This window comes from Orcinus orca, chromosome 2 (genome assembly GCF_937001465.1).
Source record: "Orcinus orca chromosome 2, mOrcOrc1.1, whole genome shotgun sequence".
Taxonomy (NCBI): domain Eukaryota; kingdom Metazoa; phylum Chordata; class Mammalia; order Artiodactyla; family Delphinidae; genus Orcinus; species Orcinus orca.
The window spans coordinates 165,433,187-165,457,927 of NC_064560.1; the positions used below are offsets into that span (position 1 = coordinate 165,433,187).

Consider the following 24,741-nt stretch of genomic DNA (forward strand, 5'->3'; position numbering starts at 1 on the left):
GGAAAGAGACACTTCTTTCTATAACTCCTGAAGCTCCAAAATATTAAAGATGATCATCATTCATATTTTCCCAGGTAATTTTAATTTTTAATAATAATAAGTGAGCAACTGTCAGAAGGTATAGCCATTTCTAGGTTTAGAATTCTTGTTCTTTATATAGTTCTCTCAAATACTTGTCCTTAAGAAAATAGATTTCTTGAGTAATGAAATACTAATTTGATATTTAAGCAAAGCATCAGAGCAAGACTAGAACCGCATTAAAGCAATAAAAATGATTAATTTAAAAGTTTTAGAAAACTTTTAAAGGGTGCTCCAAAATACTTACTTATATTTGTTAACAATTCTTTTCTGCTTGACTTCCTACAGGGGCTGTTTCAGCCCTTTTCTACCTCTTTCCTAGCCCCCAACAGCATACTGCTCTCAGACTTTGCAGGTTATTTCACTTACTTTTTTTTTTTTTTTGAAAAGTGTAAGAAGGTTAAGACCATCAAACAGAGGCTTCCTCAGCTTTGCTTTTCTTTATCTGTAAATTGTGCAGTTTCCCCTCCTCTGTACCATTTGGTGTCAGGGATGTGTCCGTTAGGCTTTCATGACTACTTCATGACTACTTTTTATCCCTGCTACCCTTTAGAATATAAGGTTCATTAGTTCACTCCTTTATCATTTTAATTTCAGTCTCCCCTAACAACATCTTTACTGGCCTAAAAAACAAAAAAGCAAACCCCAAACCACCTTTCCTTATTCTTTCTGTCACATCCTGCCCTTCCCATCCCCGGCCTTTTTTGGTATTACCCACAGCCCAAAGAAAGAGCAATATGCCTATTTCAATTTTTCTACCTTCTTTTTCAGTAAAATCATTCTCTCTGTTGTTACCAGTGACCTTCTGAACTGCCCAATGGAGACTTTTTTTAGTATTAGTTTTTGCTTTTTAATTCTTCAGATTTGACACTGTGAATCCCTTTTCCTCCTTGCTTTTCCTTATAACTTTGTAGTCCTCCTGGTTCTCCTATATATTCTAGCAACTTTTCTTTTCATTTACAAGGTCAACTTCTTTATTAAGTATTTGCCTTACACATTTTTCTTAATCTAGACTTTTCTCCTTGTAATGTTATCTTCAGTGAGTACCTCTTTCAGACAGCTCCCACCCATATAGTAAATGTTGAACTTCAGTTTCCAGCTTGAGAGCTCCACTTGTTTGTTATTCAGTCAAGCTCAATGTGCTCATTTTCTTTCATCTAAAATGTATTATTCTTTCTAACTTTCCTTCCTTTATTGTTGGCTTATCCCTTCCATTTTCCAAACTTGAATTCGAAGTTATCTTTGAATTCCCAATCAGATCCATTCAGTTGTCAAGCTGTGAATACTATAGTGTTTCTCTACTTTATCAACTCTTTTCTATTTCCTCTTTTTTTTTTAACCACAGAAGTTTAGGTTCTCATTACTACTAACATATAAATAATTATAATTTTGTAATTGCTATAATAGAGGGAGAGGAGGAAGAGGCAGTTCTACTAGGGTGTGATAGGTGGGGAAGGCTGTATTGAAAGGAAGTGACATTTAAGCTTAGCATCAAAGAATAAGTAGGGACATTCCAGGCAGGCAAACTGAAGAAAGACTTGCTAGAAGTTTATCATATGTTGTCAACTCATAAGACTTTTGCTTTAATCCTTACTGCATGTGGGTGTTTTTCCTATTGGCATGTGCTGTTGCTTTTCTTCAGATATTGGAACAATCTAAAACCAGAGTGACACAAAATAACATGTATCTGTATTACCTCACTTTGAGTGAGTAGAGTGGTAAAAATGTGAAGGGGTGAAAAGTGAGCACCATTTGCATTGAAGACTTAAAACCTAAAGATTAAAATTTACATTAAAGGCTGTCTTTAATGTTCCTGACACTTGGAATGTAAATCTTTAATGGGTAGCTATTTTCAGTCTACCGTTGACCCTTGAACAACTCAGGTTGGAACTGTCCAGGTCCACTTATACCTGTATATTTTTCAGTAGTAAATGCTACAGTACTATAAGGTCTGTGGTTGATTGAATCTGTGAATGTGGAGGAACCGCAGATGTGGAGGGTTGACTATAAATTATACTTGGATTAGCCCATGCATGTCATTCAAGGGTCAGCTGTACTTATATATGGCTTTATCTTTTTAAAATTTTAAATAATTAATTTATTTTTGGCTGCATTGGGTCCTCGTTGCTGCGCACGGGCCTTCTCTAGTTATGGCGAGCGGGGGCTACTCTTTGTTGCGGTACGTGGACTTCTCATTGCAGTGGCTTCTCTCGTTGCAGAGCACAGGCTCCAGGCATGCTGGCTCAGTAGTTGTGGCTCGTGGGCTCTAGAGCACAGGCTTAGTAGTTGTGGCACATGGGCTTAGTTGCTCCATGGCATGTGGGATCTTCCCAGACCAGGGCTTGAACCTGTGTCCCCTGCACTGGCAGGCGGATTCTTAACCACTGCTCCACCAGGGAAGTTCTGGCTTTATCTTTTATTTTTGCCTCTTTCCACACATGTTTGATTGCCCTACAGTAGGGCTTGGTAATATCTCTATATTAATAGCCACTAATACTAAAAGTAAATTAACTGAAGGCCACAGCAAGTAAAGAGATGATTTACTATTTCTGTTCCCTTAGGGAAACAAAATGTTTTGTTCTTTTCAAATGGGAAGGATTAAAAACAACAACAATTCTAAAATGGTTAAAACAAGATGACTTTCTGGCTTTGTAAAGTAGGAAGAACAGAGGTGGAGCAGTCCAGGAACAACCAGATCCAGAAATTGAAATGATGTCTTCAAGATCCTCTCCATTTCCTGACTTTACTTCTTTCTTTGTGTTGGTCTTATTATCTTCTTAGGTTAGAAGGCTTCTTTCATAGCAGAGATGTGTGGACTCAGACCACTGAGAACTTAAGTTTCTGAAGGAAGGCCTCTAATGGGGCCCATCCTTGGGTTAATCACTGTGGAGAATTGTCATTGGCATTGTCATCAGAACCACATAAAATGGGGGAGGATTAGTTCCCCAAAGGATGGGAATACTATAAACCAGAGGAATGGGAGAAGGAATGTGAAGTAGGCAAAAACCATCTATAGCCATTAGAGAGGAGGAGGAAAGGAAGGGAGTACGAGACACAGGGAAAGAGAAATGCATACATAGGAGAGGGACGCAGGGAAAGGGAAAGGAACTAGTATTAGTTGAGAATCTACTATATGGTAAGCCTTGGGTTAAGCATTTTACATTTTATCTCCACACCTCAGTGGAGGCAGCTATATTATCTCCAGAGGATAACCATTTCTAGAATAGTCGTTTTTAAAAACCTTTTCTTTCTTTTTTATTCTTTTCTTCATTTGGCATATTTCCTGTATTTTTCCATGTGTTAAAAAGTAGAAGTCTTAAAAAAGTTACATGCACTAAAACTCACACTGTGATAATACAGTTCTTTGGATTTTGATAAATGCATAGAATATGTATCCACCACAAGAGCTCCTGTTGCCCCTTTGTAGTTAGCCTCTTCCCTCTGTCTCCAACCCCGTAGTGAACACTGATGTGTTCTTTATGGTCAGTGTTTTGCTTTTTTCAGAATGTCATATAGATGGAATCATAGTTATGTAGACTTTTGAGTCAGCCTCTTTCACTTAGAAAATGTTTTTGAGATTGATTCATGTTGTTGCATGTATTAATAGTTCCTTTTCATTGCTAAGTATGGATGTACATTGTTTATCCCTTCATCTGTTGAGAGATGTTTGGGTTGTTTCTCATTTTTGGCAATTATGAATAAAGCTTCTATAAACATTTGAGAATAACTTTTTGTATGAACGTAAGTTTTCATTTCACTTGGATAAATACCTAGGAGCGGGATTGCCGAATCATATGGTAAGTGTATGTTTAATTTTATGAGAGACTGCCAAACTGTTTTCCAAAGTGACAGTACTGTTTTGTGTTCCCAACAACAACGTGCGTGAGTTCCAGTTGATCTTCATCCTAGCACTTAGTATTGTCAGTTTTTTTTTTTTTTAGCCCTTTTAGGAGATTTTTATCATTGTGGTTTTAATTTACATTTTCCTAATGACTCATGATACTGAGTATATTTTCTTGTGCTTTAAAATACATTTCTTTAACACTCTGAGGGTGTGTATTTGCTTTTTAAAAAATGATTGCATTTTTTTCCAGAACAATACAGTAAATGGCCTTGACAAGGCCTTTGACAAGCATTTGGGTTATAGCTGCGACATCGCACAATCCAGAGGACACCATTCATACTAAAAAAAAAAGTGCTCTATGGAGTTGTGCAATGCAACAGTCCTGGCTATATGTTTGTAGCCATCATCTAGGATTATCAGTGACTAGGTTCCACGGAAGATTTGAGTACTATCAAATGATGCATTTAAAAATCATTCTTCATTGTTTCCCTGAAATGAAATTTTGTCCAGGAGCAGGTTCTGAAGAAATGCCCTACAGGAAATATGTCTGATGGATCAGACATAGGAGACAGAAAGTCCTGTTTCAAATACTCTGCTCCTCCATTTACTGCCTGAGTGACCTTGGGCATCTTATCTAGCTTCTCTGAAGCCATTTCTTTATCACCAAAACAGGGTTGATAATATCTCCCTTTTGTAGATATGTGGTAAGAATTATCAATAATGCATGTAAAATACCTGACACCAAGTGGACCTCCTCAAGTTGCAGCGGCTTTTACTTCTATTTCTTACCACTGCTTATGCTGATTACCCAAAAGGCATATCCAACAAATGTTTAGGGTACCAACAAAGCAAAGGAAAAATAATTTGAAAAAAAATTAAAAGCACTTAATATTAAAAAAAATTTTGGAAGTAGTAATTGGGAAAAAAAGAATTTATTGGAATAATTTAATCTTAGTTTAGAGTTTCGTAGGGAGGAGGTAGAGGATTATATTATTATATTTTCTGTACTTGGAGCCTCTAAAGGTCTTAATTTGGTCCCACCACTGCCACTGTCACCGCTGCCACCTCTGTATCATGCCTGTATTAAAGAAAGATTCTTTGAAATATATTTAACTGTTTATGGACTTAGAAATACACTTTGCTTGTTTGAGACAAGAAGATATGTGACTGAATACTAGTTGACATCATTAGTTCTGTCCAGTGAAGTGAGAATATTTGAGATCCCAGATAATTTTATAAGATATTTCTAAACTTTGTAATTTCTTCTTGTGAGTCTATGGTAGCTACAGTAAAATCCTTAAAACAGCAAGGCAGGAGAACCAGGGAGATTATATTAGATCTGTTCTATGGATACGAAGAGAGAGGTTTACCAAACAATGGAGTGGGTATGAAGAGGAGTTTGGGTTGAGCTTCTGGACCTGGGAAGTAACTTAAAAGTCTTAACTGTAGAAGAGTGATAGTGTGATTTTGTTTTTTGGTTTGGTTTTAAACTATCTCTCTACCTTGGTGTTTTCTGTTTGTTAAACAAGTTGGTTTCTACTTCTGTATAGTAAGGAGGTTTTACAACTTTGAGTCAAATTATTTTGGCTTACACTTTTGTTACTTCTCAAGTGAGTTTTTTTGATAGCAATATGAGGAGGAGAAAGAAATAGCCTAAGAAATAGAATTAAAGATCCTTCTCCTCTTTCTCCATTTCTTCTCTCTCAGGTAAGTAATATTTCATTCCAGTCATTTTGTAGCTTAGATTAGAGAAGGAAGATTTGCATTCACATCTCCTATTTCATCTGTCTTTTCTTGCCTTTGATCTACTATGTCAGATTGTCTTTTTTTCAAGTTAACAAAACCTAGCTATTTAGTGAGCACGAGATAGTGCTAGTTGCTGAAAGACTAAGTTTCTGAGGTTCTTTTACAGATAGGTTTATAACCTTGTGAAGAAGTTCTGATAAATGGTAAGTGGAAGTATGTGATACTTCCCAAAGTTTTATTTAAAGGGAGAGGTGTACCTTTATCTTCTTCTCTGCAGCTTCCAACTTAGACCATGAGGATGGACTGTACTTTAGGGATGGTGGACTGGAGAGTGGAAGGATACCGTACGTTGATGACATGGTAGAACAGCCCTAGATTGCCTTTTTTTCAGATTATTTTATGTCAGAGAGAAATAAACTTTTGGTTTATTTAAGGTGCAGTTAATTTGTTTTGTTTTGTTTTGTTTTGTTACTTATAGTTGAATCTACTACCCACCCCCACCTCTATCCTAAGGCACCTCCCATTCTCCTGCTTCCTGGTCTGTGGTTGAACTCTTGGTACCATTTCACTTTCCCACTTCTTAAATCCCGAAAGTCTCTACTTCCAACATTTTCAGCTATATTTTTTCACAGACACAGAATTACAATTAGAAGCAGTTGTAAATGCTAGATATATGGTTTCTGACATTTTAATTACTTATAAAGAAAATTTTTAGACTGGAATATAAAAGAATTTATGTGTAGTTGCTGGTATTTTATTTTCTATTGAAAGAGATATAATTTCCAAAAAATAATGTGTAGCCATTAAGTACCACCACCACCTCCTCTCCCCTGCCCCCCAGTGGTGGTAGACATAGATTAGTTTGGTTAATTAGCCACCATCAACTCCTCCAGTGATTATGTCTAAATCACTAATACCCTCATTCTTACCTGCCTCTTTTGGAGAACTCATCCTACCCCTACTCTAGTCACATGGTCCAAATGGAAGCTTATTACCTCATAGTTTATGGATGGTTATGTGAGATGAGCAAATACTAGCTCTGTTCTTGGTTTTTGGAATTGCACCTAGCAGGGAAAGAGGCTGTAAGGATCTGGAAAAGCTGGTTTAGGAGAATCATACTAATACTTAGAAGCAGAAATAGAGATGGAAGGAAACAATCCAGTCTTTTTCTCAGAAAATGGATAGTGTACATCATCTGGGCTAATTAGAATTTCTTTTCTAGTAACTTCTGATAATTTGCAACTGAGATATAATTTCAAGTCAGACTGTGTTGGGCACTTGAACTGGAGGGTCAAGTCAAGGTACAGAAGTTTCTTTAAAACTATATTCCTAAATATAAATAAATATATATGTATATATATTTTTGGCTGCGTTGGGTCTTCACTGCTGCGTGTGGGCTTTTCTCTAGTTGTGGCAAGCGGGGGCTACTTTTTGTTGCAGTGCACAGTCTTCTCATTGTGGTGGCTTCTCTTGTTGCGGAGCATGGGCTCTAGGTGCATGGGCTTCAGTAGTTGCAGCACGTGGGCTCAGTAGTTGCGGCACATGGGCCCTAGAGCACGCGGGCTTCAGTAGTTGCAGCACATGGGCTCAGCAGTTGTGGCTCGTGGGCTCTAGAATGCAGGCTCAGTAGTTGTGGTGCATGGGCTTAGTTGCTTCGCGGCATGTGGGATCTTCCGGACCAGGGATTGAACCCACATCCCCTGCATTGGCAGGCAGATTCTTAACCACTGTGCCACCAGGGACGTCCTAAATAAATATATTTTAAAAAAATTTAAAAGGATGATAGAAGCTATATTCTTTGTCATTTTGAAGAAAGTTCCTGCCTAGTACAAAATTTGTGCTGTCTCAGTTATTCAAGCAAATTACTCATTCGATAAACTATAATGTTTCATGGAGAAGAAAAGAAACTACAAGTTTTTCTTTATGGATGCAGAGAATTTTTAAAGGAAAAAAGCCCATGTCCCCCTAAACATTAGCAATAATAAAATATGCACAGAAACCTCCTAGTGCTAAGAAACCATCATTTAAGTACTGAGCCCTCTAGTCCTTTTCTTGGACCTCTTTATAAAGAGAAAATGATCTTGTTTTTATTTTAGGAATACTGTATAGGAAAGTTATGAACCAGTGACTATACTGGTCCTTTGAAGTGTGGGATGGTAAATAGTAGGATCTGATCAGAGCTTAAAACATTTACTTTTCTATCCCTACTATTGAAAATAATATTGTCTTTTGTAATTCATTTAATATTTATGTCTCTTTTCCTTTTTTTTGGCCGTGAGGCTTGTGGGATCTTAGTTCCCCAACCAGGGATCAAACCCATGCCCCCTGTAATGGAAGCGCAAAGTCTTAACCACTGGACCACTGGACCGCCAGGGAAGTTCCCTATGTCTCTTTTATAATGCAAAAAGTATTGGGTTGGCCACAATATCCGTTTGGTTTTTTTCCGTAAGATGGCTCTAGTAGTGCTTAGTTGTCTTTAACTTCATTCGAAGCAGTTTTATTATATTGTCTTGTGACAGCTGTCATATCAGTGTGCATTTTAAAAAAAAACTTACCAAATTGGTGAATTTTTGTGTAGCCATTTTAATATTGAAGATGGAAGAAAAAAAGCAACCTTTTCAGCATATTATGCTTTATTACTTCAAGAAAGGTAAAAACACAACTGAAACGCAAAAAAAGACTTGTGAAATGTATGGAGAAGGTGCTGTGACTCATTGAACGCGTCAGAAGTGGTTTGCGAAGTTTCGTGCTGGAGATCTCTTGCTGGATGATGCTTCACGGTTGGGTAGACTGGTTGAAGTTGATAGCGATCAAATCGAGACATTAATTGAGAACAGTCAATGTTATACCACGTGGGAGATAGCCGACGTACTCAAAATATCCAAATCAAGCACTGAAAATCATTTGCACCAGCTTGGCTATGTGAATCTCTTTGATGTTTGCGTTCCACATAAGTTAAGCGAAAAAAACCTTCTTGACCATATTTCCACGTGCGATTCTCTACTGAAACATAATGAAATGTTCCGTTTTTAAAACAAATTGTATCGGGTGCTGAAAAGTGGATACTGCACAATAATGTGAAATGGAAGAAGAGATCATGGAGAAAGCGAAATGAACCACCGCCAACCACACCAAAGGCAGGTCTTCATCCAGAGAAGGTGATGTTGTGTATATGGTGGGATTGGAAGGGAGTCTTCTATTATGAGCTTATTCCAGAAAACCAAACAATTAATTCCAAAAAGTACTGCTCCCAGTTAGACCAACTGAAAGCAGCACTTGAGGAAAAGCATCCGGAATTAGTCAACAGAAAACGCATAATCTTCCATCAGGATAATGCAAGACCGCATGTTTCTTTGATAGCCAGGCAAAAACTGTTAGAGCTTGGCTGGGAAGCTCTGATTCATTTGCTGTATTCACCAGACATTGCACCTTCGGATTTCGATTTATTTCGGTCTTTACAAAATTCTTTTAATGGAAAAAGTTTCAGTTCCCTGGAAAACTGTAAAAGGCATCTGGAACAATTCTTTGCTCAAAAAGATAAGAAGTTTTGGGAAGATGGAATTAAGAAGTTGCCTGAAAAATGGCAGAAGGTAGTGGAACAAAACGGTGAAATGTTGTTCAATAAAGTTCTTGGTGAAAATGAAAAACGTCTTTTATTTTTACTTTAAAGCTGAAGGAACTTTTTGGCCAGCCCAGTATTCATTTTATGGCAGAATCATCTGTGGTTTCTTAAGCAGTATCATATACTTCGCTCTTCTAAATTAGAACTAGAGATTTTTCCTAAAGTCTTTGTTTTTGATAGACCAATAGATAGGCAATTGAAAGAAAATTTGTAAAGAGTGATCAGAATACTTTTAGTAATGCCACACTGGTTTTAATATAAATGGATGAAGAAGTACCTAAATTGTAATACAGGTAAAGGAGAAGGCAATGCGTCAGAGAGAAGTTATCTTACTAGGTATCACCCTAAGGATATGTTACTCCTGAGAATGAACTAGTTTTCAAAATATCCCATTTTCCCCCTCCTGACACAAATTTTCTTTCCTGCTGCCTCTGGGCAACCTTTCCCTGTACTTCTGAACCTTTCATGAGAATGTTATTAGATAGCTTTTCTTTTGTCTGTGAAATTCCTGCTCTTGTATTGAGTGGTTTCCTAAACTTGTCAGTACTGCTGCCCAGAATTGACAGAGAGGCACATTTTCTTAGAAATTTTTGTCACCTCTTTTGAATAGGGACACTTTTATTGTCTCAGAGGTCTGTTTTCCTCTTTGATTAGGCAGTTCAATAATTTGTTCAGCAAATGTTTGTTTATTGAGAAAGTACTATATGACAGACACAGTATTAGGTCCCATTTATGTCAACAGAAGCTAAATTGCTCGAAGAGAAGACACTTTAATCTCTAGGTACTAAAGCTTTACCTATTTTTTCATTCTGTTTGTAATTTTGAACTTCAAAAACAAAAATAGAGATTATATTGATTTCCCATGAAACATCACCCGACTTCAACCTCTACCCTCTGTTAGAAAACAAAATTCAGCTGAATAAATTTGAAGATTTAATTGGCTTTATTCAGTGATTCATGAATTGGGCAGCATTCCATCTAGCAAATAGAAAGGAGCTATGAAGAGCTGGACAAAATGGGAGACTTTTATAAGCAGAAGGGGACAGGGACAAGGAAAAAGCAGATTACCTCATCTTTCTTTGGGGGAATTGAAGGGGTCTATCAGGCAGATTAACTCACTACTGCTGACCAGGAAATTCCAGGTTGACTTGTTTAAGATTACATTCCTGTGAGAGATTGAAATTGCAATTAAGTTAGGTATTAAGTCTTGGATTGTAGACATGGGGCTTAGCACAAGTGACTCCATTTTGGGCCTGTTGTCTTTTCCCTCAACACTTGTTTGTTGATGTATCTTCATGAAAATTCCAGAAATCATGCTGTTTTATCCATAAATACTTTAGGATGAAACTTGAATTTTTTTTTTGTGGTGTAACTACAGTGCTGTTATCATACCTAAAAACAACTAACTGTAATTCCTTAAAATTAATTAATACTCCCCAATTATGTACAAAGTCATTTTGCATTTGGTTTGTTTGAGTCAGGATTGCAAAAAGTCTACTCACTATAATTGGTTATGTAACACCTGTTTTAAGTTTCTTCTAAAAAGGTCTACTTACTATAATTGGTTGTGTAATGTGTTTTGTTTCTTTTAAATTAGAATAGCCTGCCTCCTCTCTTTTTTTTCTCTATGCTGTTGACTTGTTGAAAAAATAAAGTTTTATTTTGTTGGTTTTGTTCTGATAGAATTTAGTTAGATTTGGAATTATTAGCACTTGCTGCAACACATTTTATTTGTATTACTTCCTCTTGATAAAACCTAGTTTTCCAGGTTGTCAATTAGTTGCAGAAAGTGACTTCTGTGTCTTAAGTGAATTCTGTGAACTCTGCATCCATCCAGAGTCCTTCTTGATGGGAAAGACTTAACTTCTCTGGTGATTTAAAGCCTTTTTTTTAAAAAAAACTCTTAGATTTTTATGACATTTGTGGCTAGTATGTAAGTTACAAGCACTAGAGTTTATTAGGGCAATAAAGAAGAACCAATAAAGGCAAGAAGTGAGATACCATAGTAAGAATTACGGGAACATTTTACCATAGTCCCGTTATCTCTTTTGTTGTAGATGAGAAGTATCCTTGACCTAAATGAGATTGAGGAGAAACTTCCTTACCTGTGCAGTAATTTATAACAGCTGAATCTTGTAGTCATTATTTTAGACCCAAGGCAACAGAACTAGAGCTACATTTTTTTTAAAGATTTTAAAAAATTTATTATTCATTTATTTTATTTATTTTTGGCTGCGTCGGGCCTTAGCTGTGCATGCGGGATTTTCGTTGAGGCAAGCGGATCTTTCGTTGCGGCGTGCACCTTCTCTCTAGTTGTGGTATGTGGGTTTTCTCTTCTCTAGTTGTGGCGCGCAGGGTCCAGAGTGCGTGGGCTCTGTACTTTGCGGCATGTGGACTCTAGTTGAGGCGTGTGAGCTCAGTAGTTGTGACACATGGGCTTAGTTGCCCCGCGGCACATGGGATCTTAGTTCCCTGACCAGGGATCGAACCCATGTCCCCTGCATTGGAAGGCAGATTCTTTACCACTTGACCACCAGGGAAGTCCCAGAACTACATTTCATAATATAATCAAAACCACATCTGTCACTTAAATAAAAGAGGAAAAGATGAATAAATGTAATAAGCAATTTATACAGAAGGAAATGTATTTTCACACATTTTAAGTGGTTAATTTCTTATTAAGATGGTATCTTGGATAAGTGGCAAGATATTTTGACAGAGACAATACATTGACAGGTAACTTATTTTCATTATAATTTTGGGAATTTATTTCCTTCCTTATTTCATATATGGAGACCTGTTATACACTATGGTGATGGAGTTAGAGATCAGGTTTGTTGAAACATAGATGTCAGTTTAATTACGGTTTATAGTACTGTACCTTAGAATATTTTCATGTATTTTTAGAAAAATATACCTGTGTTAGTAATTAAAAAATTACAATTAGTAATTAAAATTAGTAATTAAAAAATTTGAACCAAACTTTGGTTCACAATGAGATTTGTTTAATGAGTAAAATTTTTTAAGTTTAAAACTGAGTATGGCAAAGAGGGGCATCCTACAGAATACCTCAGAACTGTCAAGTCATTAAAAACAAGGAAGGCCTGAAAAACTGTCACAGCCAGGAGGAGCCTAAAGAGACATGACAACTAAATATAATTTGGTACCCTGGATAGGATCCTAGAACAGAAATAGGGCTTTAGGTAATCTGAATAAGCTATGGGCTTTAGTGGGTAATAATATATCAGAATTTGTTTATTAATTTTCACAAATGTCCTATACTAATGTGAGGTGTTACTATTACGGGAAACTGAATGGGAGGGCAGTATATGGAGTGAATTTTTCTTTAAATCTAAAACTGTTCTAAAAGAGAAAGGCTATTTAAAAAAATGAGAAAGTAGTTATTTTTAAAAATATATGAAATTAACTGCTTGAGGACAGGGTCATTTGACTTATTCATATTTGTATACTTAAGGTTTAGCATAGTGCCTAGCACAAAATAGGCACTAAATAAATGCTGTGTGACACCGTTACCGTTAGGTTATTTTGTGGAAGGAGCTTCTGTAAAGATGAGAAGCAGGAAGTTGAAAAAGAAGCTACTTAATTTTCTCAATTTTTATGAAAAAAGCTGCCAAAAATTTATTTGAGTTGATTTTATTTGAATACATTTTATACCGAATGAATTGAAAATGTTTGCATAAACTTTCTATTATTGCTTATGAGGCCAATTTGAAATTAGCAGTATTGTAAATGATTCTGCATCAAGCTTCATTTAGTTTATAAAACTATTTCATTCTATTAACAGGCTGAGTGCTAAATATTAAAAATAGTCCTTAAACAAGAAGAATTTAATGTCATATTAATAAAACTCCTGAGTATATCAACATTATTAGCCATTAGGGAAATGCAAATTAAAACCACAAAGAGATACCACTGCATACTTTTTAGAATAGAAACAAAACTTTGACAAATACCAAGTTGGCAAGGATGTGGAGCAACTGGAACTCTCATACATTGCTGATGGGAATGCAAAATTGTACAGCCACTTTGGATAATAGTTTGGCATTTTCTTATAAAATTAAACATACGCTTAGCATGTGACCCAGAAATCTCACCACTAGGTATTTGCCCAAGAGGAATGAATTTATGTTCCCTCAAATTAAATACATGTCTGCTTTATAAGGCATTTGGTCTAAGTACTGGTTAAATAAACTTTGGTTAAGTATTGTTTGGTGTTTTCTTTATTAGATTTTTTTAACTTTGAAGGATTTGTACAAAAAGTGATATACAGAAAAATTTTTATATTAAAAGAATTAGTACTATAATCATTCTGTGCAAAGAATTTGACCTAGAAGTACAATGTCACATTTTTGAATAGGTAATAATTGTTATTGAAATCATAATACTGTCCAGTGAGCACTTCGCTAAACATTTTAACTATATTTTCCTCATTATTATGGTTATTATTTTCTGTTTCACTCATGAGGAAGCTGAAGCATAGAGGTATTAGATGTCTTGCCAGGATCACACAAGAATGTGATAGAGCTGGAATTTCAGCCAGCTAATCCATAGTTTCATCACCCAAGTGTGTACTACTAGATAGTACACTTTAATCTTACCTATTTTATTTTTGAATTTGATATGTCTTTTGAGCCTTTTAATCTGTAGGTTTCTCTCTCATCTCTTTTCCGTACAGTTTAGCTACTGAACCCTGAATGACTTGTAGGGTTTCCCACAGTTTGGTTCTGCTGATTGCATACTAATGGTGTAATTCAGCATGCTTTTCTCTTATTTATGTGTCCTGCAGATCTTCCGTGGGATCTAGAGGCTTGATCAGAATCAGGTGTGATCCTGGCAAGACTATATGAGGTGTTATATTCATCAGGAGGCACTTGATATCTGGATGAGTATTCTTCTGTGATGTTAGCAGCCATTGATATTTAATGCCTAGATCCAGTAATTCATTGGGGGTTGCAGAATGGTGATATTCTAAATTATTTCTCTTTTATTTATGATTTAAGGTACTTACATAGAATATTCTCTTCAACTGCTATTTTGTTATTAAATAGTACAATTTACAAGGAAAGGCAGGATAAATGCTTAATTCTTTATTTTTAGTTACCAGTTTTCAAGGTAGTGAATTTGTGCTCTAAAAACCTCTGAAGGTGTTTTAGTTTATTTAAGGATCATTATGAGCTCGTGGATTTAGACATATTTAGATTTTAATCCATTGCAATTAATATGGTTAATAAAGCTCAAATTGTCCCATCTTTGACTAGTGGGAGCCTCTTTAAGAGGTTTCTGAATCCTTTTATATGTCCCTAGTTGTCTTTTATTGCTTTCTTGCTGCTGGTATGAAAAGTTGTTCCAGGCTTATTTTGTAATTTTCTGCCGATTCTGTGAAATCACACATTTCTCCAAAATTCCCTGGCGATGGAGATGATTATATAATAAAAGTTAATACTAGTTGAGGAGAGCCTCAACTAAGAGCCACCAGTAAAAGCAACTTTGATTCAGCATAAAACATTATGTTCCTGGAACATAATAGGAACTCAAGAAATATTTGTTGAATGGATATTAGGATGTGAATATCTTTACCTCTGTGATTTTGTACCTTTTTTTCCCTCACAGTGCCTGGCTCAGAGGTGCTCAGTCAATGTAGTGAAGGGAATAATGAATAAGATCATGGCCTTTGATAGCAGACCTCATTCCACCAAATATTAATTGTATGATCTTGAAGAGAGAAGTAAATTAACAAATTTCTATTTCTCTGTCTGTTAAATGGGTTAACAACTAGCTCATAGCATTGTTATTAGAAGTTTAATTGAAGTAATTTAATGCCAATCAATAATTTTAATAATCAACATAGTGGCTGTTACATGATAGATGCTTAATAGAACTTAGTAGAACTTAATAGAACTTAGCTGTAATTAGTCAAAGCACTTGGTACACATTAAACACTCAATAGCATACCATTAGATCCTTAAATTCCTCACATTTAGTTCTTTAGCATAAAGACATGCATAAAAGCAAGCATTTTACTGAGGTACAGCATAGAATTATGTTTTAAAAGGCATAATAGTAAATAGGTGTGATAGTATATGTTGATATCTCTTTGGCTATGTTAATTAAAGACAGCTTCTTAATTTTTCACATTTTTATAATGCTCATAAACAACATTTATTAAGTACTTATCTATTAAGGAAAGCTCAAGTGGCAAGTAAAAGCAGTGAATAAAATAGTGTGCTATATTTTCTTCCAATTAATGTTTGCTTCTGCAGGAAGTCTTATTTTATAGGGAGATTAGGTGAATTTTTATTTCCTGTTTTGAAATAGTAAACTTTTGAAATGCATATATGCCTCTGAAATGCAAATTAGTTTATCAGTAGCCAGTACTGATTTATAAAGTTATTTCAGTGAAAGTGACATAGAAACCTTATAATGTAACTGAATTTGATAATTGTTCTTATATGAACCTGATGATAAAAATATACAAGTTTAGTTAATATAATAATGTTTGCAGTTCAGTTTAAGGTTAACAAGCTAAGCACAATTAAACAAAAAGAATAATGCTTTTGGCCTTGAACATTGAAAATGATTTGTAAGAAAGTTTGTCTCAGATAACAAGTGCTTCATTTAAGCAATGTTATTTGGCTGGGCCATAGTAAATATGAGATACCTAGAGAAAATTTGTTTATGGGTATCATATACTTAAAATGTCCAGCCAGCTTTGTGGAAGGTAGAGTTAGCAGGTCATTCATGCTTTTCCTCTCCTCTTATTTCCCCTTCTCCTCACTCCCTTCTCCTTGCCCTCTTCTTATCCCTCCTCTTTTCTTTCCCCTTCTCTTCCTCCCTTTTTTTCCCCTATTCTTTCCCTGTTTCCCTTTCCTCCAATAGTCTTTACTGAGATTTTTTTTTTAACCTGTGAAACATTTCAGACATATTAAAAAAGTATAGTATATCATATAGCAGACAGTATCCACCACTGAGATTAAGCAGATGTTAATTTTTTTGCAGTATATAGTTTAGCTCTTATTTTTTAAAAAAAGACAGGCAGAAGAGCAGGGATCCTTAACTTTTGTTAGTTGCAGTATCTTCAGCACTTTGTATAATGCCTGGGTCTTATTAGGTGTCTAGCAAATATTTGTTAAAATGATCAGCAAAGGAGAACTAACATATATTGAGAGAAGAACAACAAAAACAGGTGTCAAGACTGGAGTGTTTGAAGAAGAGTCATCCACACTATCAGGGATAATGAGAGTTTCAGTAAAAATTGAAAGCAATCCATGGTCATTGATAACCTGGGCAGTCACTGAAAGCATTAGTTTTCATCTTAGCATACATCACTAGGGAGGCAGTGTCATATAGTCATTTAAAGCCCATGTTCTAGAGACAGACTGCCTGGGTTCAAATCCCATTTTTCCACTTGATCAATCTGTGTCATTGAGCAAGTCGTGTTGTTTCAGTTTCCTCTCCTATAAAGTAGAGATGAACTTAGAACTTAGAGGGTTGTTAGAATTCAATGAGTTATCTCATGTAAGAAAAAAGCACTTAGAACAATGCCTGGAACATAGTAAGTACTAAAAAAAATATTGTTGTTATTACCAAATAACCTAAACACTGTACCTGGCTACTTGAGTCTTCTGTAGACTCTATCTTAATTTGGCAAAAACAAAGTGACTTCATCAGCAATAAGCAATAGCTACTGGTATGAAATGTCTTACAAACTCTATGACTAAGGATGCAAACAATCTCATTATTTGTTTTTTTTTAAATTTCTTTTAGTACTTCCAAATTTATTGACTTTTAAAAAAGGCAGATATTAATATAAACTTAATGGTAGACAATAATTATAACATTATCAGTGAAAATTAAGCAGTGCTGAGTTTTACTTTAAAAGTTTTACTTTAAAACCATGTATTTTCGATGGCATTTTATTTTCATAGCTGCCTCTTATCCTGAAAAATCTCATAAACTTTGTTCACTTGTCATAGTTTTATATAGATCTGAAAGGATGGTGATAACAGCTGCTAAGTAAATAGTTTGGAATTTTAGAATTATTCCTATTCTCAGCAGTACTGTGATACTCTTATGCATTGAATGTCAGTATAAGCAGGAAGAGCTGACAATTTTATTTTCTTTTTTGAGCTTTTAAATGTATTCCATTCCATCTGAAACCATTGACAATTTTTCAACATTAATGATACAATAGGAGTAGAGAAATTTAGAAAGAGAAAATATTTAGGGGTTCTAAAATTTCCTTCTTTTATATTTGAAAAAAATAAGTGTGATTATTTACTGAGGGAAAATAATTTAAGATTAATAGCAATGTTTTGTTGTATTTGAGGAACACTTGTTTTTACTTGTACTGAATTGAATGGAACTATGGTGATAATAATAACAGTCAGTTTTTTTTTTTCTTATTTCTAATTCTATAGAGATTAGAGGAAGTTTTCTGACAAATCAGCTTGTTGCTCTATAGTAGTATTTCTCAAACTTTTGTCCTTAAGACCCATTTTACATTCTTAAAAATTATTGAGGGATACTACAAGAAACTTTCTGGGGGATTATACTGATACCACATTAGATTAAAACAAATTTAATATAATTATTAATTCATTTAAAATAACAAACTCATTACATGTTTATGTGAATAACATTTTAATTAAAAATAACTAATTTCCAAAACAAAAAAACTTAATAAGGGTGGCATTGCTTTACATTTTTGCAAAACTCTTTAATGTCTGGCTTAATAGAAGATGTCTGGATTTTTATATTTGCTTCTGCATTTATTATATTATGATATATTGTTTTGGCTGAAGTATATGAAGAAAATATGGCCTCATATCTAGTTGGAAAAGGGAGAAGTAATTTTGGATTTTTAGATGATTGTGATCTTTTTTTGATTCTCTATCAAAACTTGACAAATGGTAGTTTTCTAAACTGTGAAATCTGAAACTATATCAGTGAACCTTTTTACTTTATTACATTAAAATCCATGGCTGTGCTGTGTACTTTGAATGGATCTGTAACCCGTATATGGTTTTATAACATTAAACTTGGTTCATCTGGAAAATACGGGTTCATTGAGTTATGCAAATCTTCCAAATGTTGACATGTTTCATTATATAACATCAAAATATTACTTGTTGATAGCATCACCGATCTCAAGGGAAGATGTTAAACCCATGGTGATGAATACATGTTTCCCCAACTTGTAATTTTCACTTGAAAGTTTAAATGTTATCATTAGCAACTGTCACTTAAGAGGTAGGCTTACTTTGTTCATTTTCAAGAAAATGTCTACCAAATACGCAGGTCTAACAACCATAATTCTTTCAGGTAAAAACAGTGTTGCATGGAAATTGGCTCTTTCAGCTTGCTACTCAATCTCACAGGTGGCTTTCCTCAAGACAGTTGTCCTTCGGTATACACAGAAATGCTTTATTGCATACCTCCATTTCAATACACAGACTTAAGATCTGTTCTGAAGGTTTGAGATTTTAAAAAATAAAGATAATTTTTTACTCTTTTTTAAAAAAATTTATTTTTAATTTATTTTTGCCTGTGTTGGGTCTTCGTTGCTGCACGCGGGCTTTCTGTAGCTGCTGTGAGCGGGGGCTACTCTTTGTTGTGGTGCGTGGACTTTTCATTGCGGTGGCTTCTGTTGTTGTGGAGCACGGGCTCTAGGCTGGCGGGCTCTAGAGAGCAGGCTCGGTAGTTGTGGCACATGGGCTTAGTTGCTCCGCAGTATGTGGGATCTTCCTGGACCAGGGCCAGAACCCATGTCCCATGCATTGGCAGGCGGATTTTCAACCACTGCGCCACCAGGGATTCCCAAATTTTTTACTCTTTATCAAGAATATTCTTTTTTTTTAAGAATATTCTTATAAAACTAGCTTCCCTCCACCTTTCCCCCAACTCCCCACCAGTTGTGTGTCAGTGAAGCATACACTGACTACTAATATAGTTTGATGACAGGGCCTTGATTCATTCTAAGGCACCATCATTTTTATCCATCTTTGTTTTTGCACTGTGCATGCAAATGGTAACTCTGTGATAAAGGCAGTTACAATCTCAGTGTTATTATGAAAATAGTTTTGTCTTTGTGGATCCCTTGTGGATCCCAATTGATTCGTGGATCATACTTTATATGCAGTAGGCCAATTTGTGGATATATCTTTTAGTTATTAGAGGATAGTTATTTACTGATTTTTTTTTACGTGAATTTTCCTGTTCAATTTTCTGTTTTGAGATAAATTTCAAAGCTTTGAATTACTGTACATTTTTAAGGAATCCAGGTGATAGAAGGTTCTTGAGAGGAACCAGTCTTGAATATTGATTATTTAACAATTCCAAAGATTCAGAACAGTGAAAAGGCAATAATTTTGTCTTGGTTTTGAATGGTTCTCTGGACCAAGGTTTAGAGAAAAGCAAGGAAAAGTTTTTATCAGTGGAAGCTGGTACAAGAGCTTGGGTGCACTGGTACAAGAGCTTGGGTGCACTGACTCTTCTATGTTATTTCCAATCTGTTCTTGTTCTAGATACTCTTTTACTATTCTAGAATTTCCATTTGGTTCTTCTTTATGGTTTACATTTCCTTGTGGGCATATTTTCCTTTATTGCTGAGCATAATTACAATAGCTCTTTTAAAATCCTTGTTTTAAAGGATTTAAATCACCAACATCTGATTCCACAAGCTTGTTATTTATTGTTTTGTTGTTGTTTCTTTGTTTGGTCTCGTTTTCTTGGCCTTTATTTCAAATGATTTTGGATTATAATCTTTAAGTTTGATTGTTATGGATTCTGTTATAGTTTTCCATAAAAGGGCTGATATCTTTGTTTTAGCAGGCAGTTAGTTTTGTTGTACTCATACTTCAAACTCTGTGTCTTAGGAGACAGTTCAACTGTCAGGTTTTTGTTTTTGTTTTTTTAATCATTAGCTGGTGTGTATCCTCCATATATGCAGTTAATTGGTCAGCTGGTTGGTCTGCCAAAGATTTGGGCAGAGGTAAACATAGGGTTTACGACTTCCCCTGTCTGATCCTCTTTCTGGAATTTCTCCCTCACTTTCCAGTGTTGGTGGTTGCTTTGAAAGCTTCCTCTGGCACTCCAGAAAAAAACTGCACATAAAAACTGTGGTTCTCTGTTGGAATTTTAGTTTGTGCAGCCACTGATTGTGGCCTGCCCTCCAGCTATACACAGTATATTTAGAAACTTACTCCTGCCATTTTTTTGTTCCAAGTATATATGCCCTCCAGAATCTGTCTGCTTTTGTTCATTTTCCTGTGCCTTCAGAGGTTGGTGGTGTTTTTTGTCAGGTTTTATAATTGTTGTCTGGAGGAGGATTGGTCTGGATAAGCTGCTCCTACCATACTGGAGATGGAACTTACCCACTCTCCCATTTTTAAAAGAATGCATAGTCTCATTGATTTTAATTTATTTAATATTTTACAGTCATTTAAGGTAACTTTTTTGATGTTCAGATTTGGCCACTGGGAGCCCCTTCAAGCTTACTTTTGTGGGGTTTTTTTTTGTGTGTGTGTATGGGTGTATGTTCTCTGTGTCTTTCTGATGGGCCTTTATTCGTCTTTGAATTCTTTCTGTCAAGCATACAATGATGTCCCAGGCTCACTTTATATATTCCCTGCTTCAGATATGAGAATAAGATTTAGATACTATTATCTGGGTTCTAAGTTCATTTCTCAGGGGCATCATTTATTCTAAGACTTCTTAGAAATGTAAAATTACATGTGGCTACTAGAAAACTTAAATTACATGTGGCTACTAGAAAACTTAAATTACACATTATTTTTCAATTTTAAAATTTATTTTTATTGATTTATTTTTTGTTAATTTTTATTGGAGTATAGTTGCTTAACAGTGTTGTGTTAGTTTCTGCTGTACAGCAAATTGAATCAGTTATACATATATATATATCCACTCTCTTAGATTCCCTTTCCATTAAAAAAAAAAATAGTGGCAATATCAGATGTTTACCAGAATACAGAGAAACTGGATCACTTATACATTGCTGGTGGGATTGAAAATGATATTGCCATTCTGGAAAACAGTTTGGCAGCTTTGTAAAATAATAATAATAATAATAATTAATAAAACATGCAGTTAATTACATGACCCAGCAGTTGCACTCCTGGGCATTTATCTCAGAGAAATAAAGATTTAAGTCCACACAAAAACTTGTAAAACAAAACAAAAAAAAAAGAAAAGAAAACTTAAATTACACATTAAAAAATTAAAAATAAAGTTTCAGTTAATTATAGATCCAAATATTATCACATGTATTAAAATACTACCATGTCAGTACTTGAGTATTATCATTGATATGTAATCAACATAACAACTATTAATGAGATACTTAAATTCTTTTGTTTGTACAAAGTCTTCAAAATCTTGTGTGTGTTTTACACTTAACAGCATATCTGGATTTGGACTGGCCACAATTCAAGTGTGCAGTAGTGCTCAGTAGCCACATATTTTCTTACAGTTTGTGTTTTGCCTTTACTTACAGTTTTTGGCAGTTTTGGCCATCTATATTTCAAAAATCAGTTTTTATTGTTGAATGTATCAATTAAAAATTGTATCTTTTGCCTTTGGATTTTCAGTCACTGCTAGACTTCTCTCATTACAGGATATAGTTGGAATCATTTGTGTTTTCTTCTAGGATATTCATAGTTTTAATTTTTGTGTTTTACTTCCTGATCCATTTGGGATTTTATGTATTCTGCAGTTTTTGTTTTTCATTTCATTCAAAAGTTATTTAATAGAATATTTTTTAACTTGCAGGGGGAAGGGCTTTTTGTTGTTGTTCATGTGTAGTTGTATTGTGATCAGAGAACATAGTTTGTGTTATTTCTACTCTGTTAAACTTATTGAGATTGTCTTTATGACCTTTCATATGATCAGTTTTTGTGAATAGTCCACGTCCACTTAAATAGAGATTGTTTTCTCTATCAGAGTACAAAGTTAAGTATAGTAAGTTCAATATAATATAATCTACCTTATTGATTACATAGCTTATGTCTTCTATAGCTTTACTTACTATTATTCTGTTTCTGTTAATTTCTTCATCTATCTAATGTAGATTTTTGTTTTACAAAGTTTATGACTGTGCTCTTTGGTGCATAGATATTCGTAACTGATTTATCTTCCTCATTGTCAATTTGTACTTTAGCATTAAAAAAAAAAAATCCTACTTTGTCATGTTAGGTGCTTTTTTGGGCCTAAATTCTACCTTGTCAGTTAATAAGATCATAACCTCTGCTTTCTTTTTTGTTGTATTTGCCTGTTATACCTGTTCTCATATCTTTTTCCTTTTAATGTTTCTTAATTACTTTGTTTTAGGTGCTCCTTGTATATAGTGTACAGTTGGGTTTTGGGTCATGAGCTGATCAAAAATCTTTTTCCTTTTAGTAGAGCAGTTAAGCTCTTTGCATTTACTATTGACCCTGATATCTTAAGCTTAGCTGTGACAATTATTTATTATATTTGCTGTTTGTATTCTGTTTGCTATGTGTCTTTTACTATGTTTTATGTTTCCATTGCTCTTTTGAAGAATTTTGTTTTGAAAAACTTTTTTGATATTGAGTATGTTTATCCTACTAAAGCATGGGATTTCATTAATAGTAATATATTAATATTGTTTCCTTAATTGTGGCAAATGTACCAGAGTAATGCAAGATGTTAACAATAGGGGAATCTGGGTATATGGTATGTGGAAACACTGTATTATCATTGCAACTTTTCTGTAATGTAAAACTATGCTAAAACTAAAAAAAAACTTTTAATGTAGTGGTGCTGAACGTGTCCTGGGTTGGTTTTGTAAAGTGAATTTTATGTGAGTTTATTGCTGAACTTGGTGAATATAAGCTGTTTTTGTCAGTTTCCAGTAACTCTGGGAGGTATAATCATATATTTATGGTAAAGAGTTGTAGGAAAATATCTTTGTTTTATAATAATGAAACAAAAAGAAGTTTTTGTACTGGAGAGAAATTTTTTTTAGCAAAAGATTAAAGAAAAATTTGCTTCTAGAACTGGTTACTCAAATCATATCTTGTGTAGATGAATTATTTAGAATGTTGTTGGGGAAGAGGGCATGTTTAGTAGTTAACAGTTGAGTTCTGAATTGAAATATAAGCTGAAGAATTTTAACGGCACCTAGAAGGTGTATTTCAGGCTTTCAGTCCCAGAATTTTAGAGCTGGAAGAGACCTTTACAATTTATTCCAATTCTTTCATTAATAGAAGAATAACTAGAAGTCTAGGAAAGTGATATGTTATATCCAAAATCATGTAGTAAATTAATATGAAGAGCTGGGACTAGAACCTAAGCCTCTTCATTTCTGTTTCAGGATTCTTTCTTCAGTGCCAGAATGTGTTCTTAAAAGTCACGATTATCCAGATACTGGGATCTTCATATCCTACTTAGAGTGCAGCTGTGGCAATGTTACATGTTTATACTGGCATTTAAAAAATGGCACCGAAACACAAGTCATTTACTCAATATCCCAGAGGTAACGTTAGGTCAGAAGACTGGCTTATTGATTTTTACCTCTATATCTAATCCAGTAAGGGAAGGGCTACCTAGAAGATTATAGTAAGTAGGCCAATTGTTATGAACTATAGTTGGGGAGCTAGAACAGGACCTGGCGCTGGAAACCATAAAATGCCAGAAGATTTTTGGGCTGTAGTGATGTGGATGATGTCAGAGTGATGAGAGCTTCTGCCATGACTAAGTGGACTCTAGAACCTATAGAATGGAGGACAGAGTAAAGGAGGTTGTGGAGCCACCATCAGACTTGCTCGTCGAATGCCATTTGTTCTGTTCTCATTCCCTAGAACATTCCACTACTTGCCAGGTAGGATTTAGAATAATCATCGATAATGAAATTAAATTCATCTGATATCTGCAAAACACTTTTATTTTGTGAAGTACTCTCACAAGTATACTCTTTGATCCTTGCAGTATCCTTGTGAGATGGGTAGAAGGGATATTGGTGAGCAGAAAATGTTAAATACTAATGTGTGTCAAAGCAGTGTGCTAGAAACCACTAAAAGATATAAAGATGAATAGACATAGTCTTGGCTCTCATGGTGTGCACAGTCTTGTGGGGGACGGGGTGGGGAAAATAGCCAAGTGTAATGTAAATCAAGTTGAAAAAGATTTAGAAAGTTAAGTTATTTCCCATGGGAATTTAAAAGGAGTGATGGTGTTCTAAATGATGGAAATTGTAATACTTTGCCTTCTGATTTCAGACTAACTGAAAGGCTTATAACTATAAAAGGATATTGACTGTAATAGATATAATTTTCTTTTCTAATTTTTCAGAAATCTTATTTTTATTTTAGGTGATTCTACAAAGCTTATCTGAACAAATTTATGGACTAAGGATGACAGAAGTCACTTAAATTTCTGTTTCAATGATTTTTGG

The 24,741-nt window shown here is 34.8% G+C and overlaps 1 protein-coding gene across 10 annotated transcripts in view; it reads left to right on the forward strand.

The window, feature by feature from the left end:
* FUT8 (fucosyltransferase 8) overlaps positions 1–24,741 on the forward strand; it is a 319,157-nt gene that overhangs the window by 23,440 nt on the left and 270,976 nt on the right. The window lies entirely within an intron of this gene.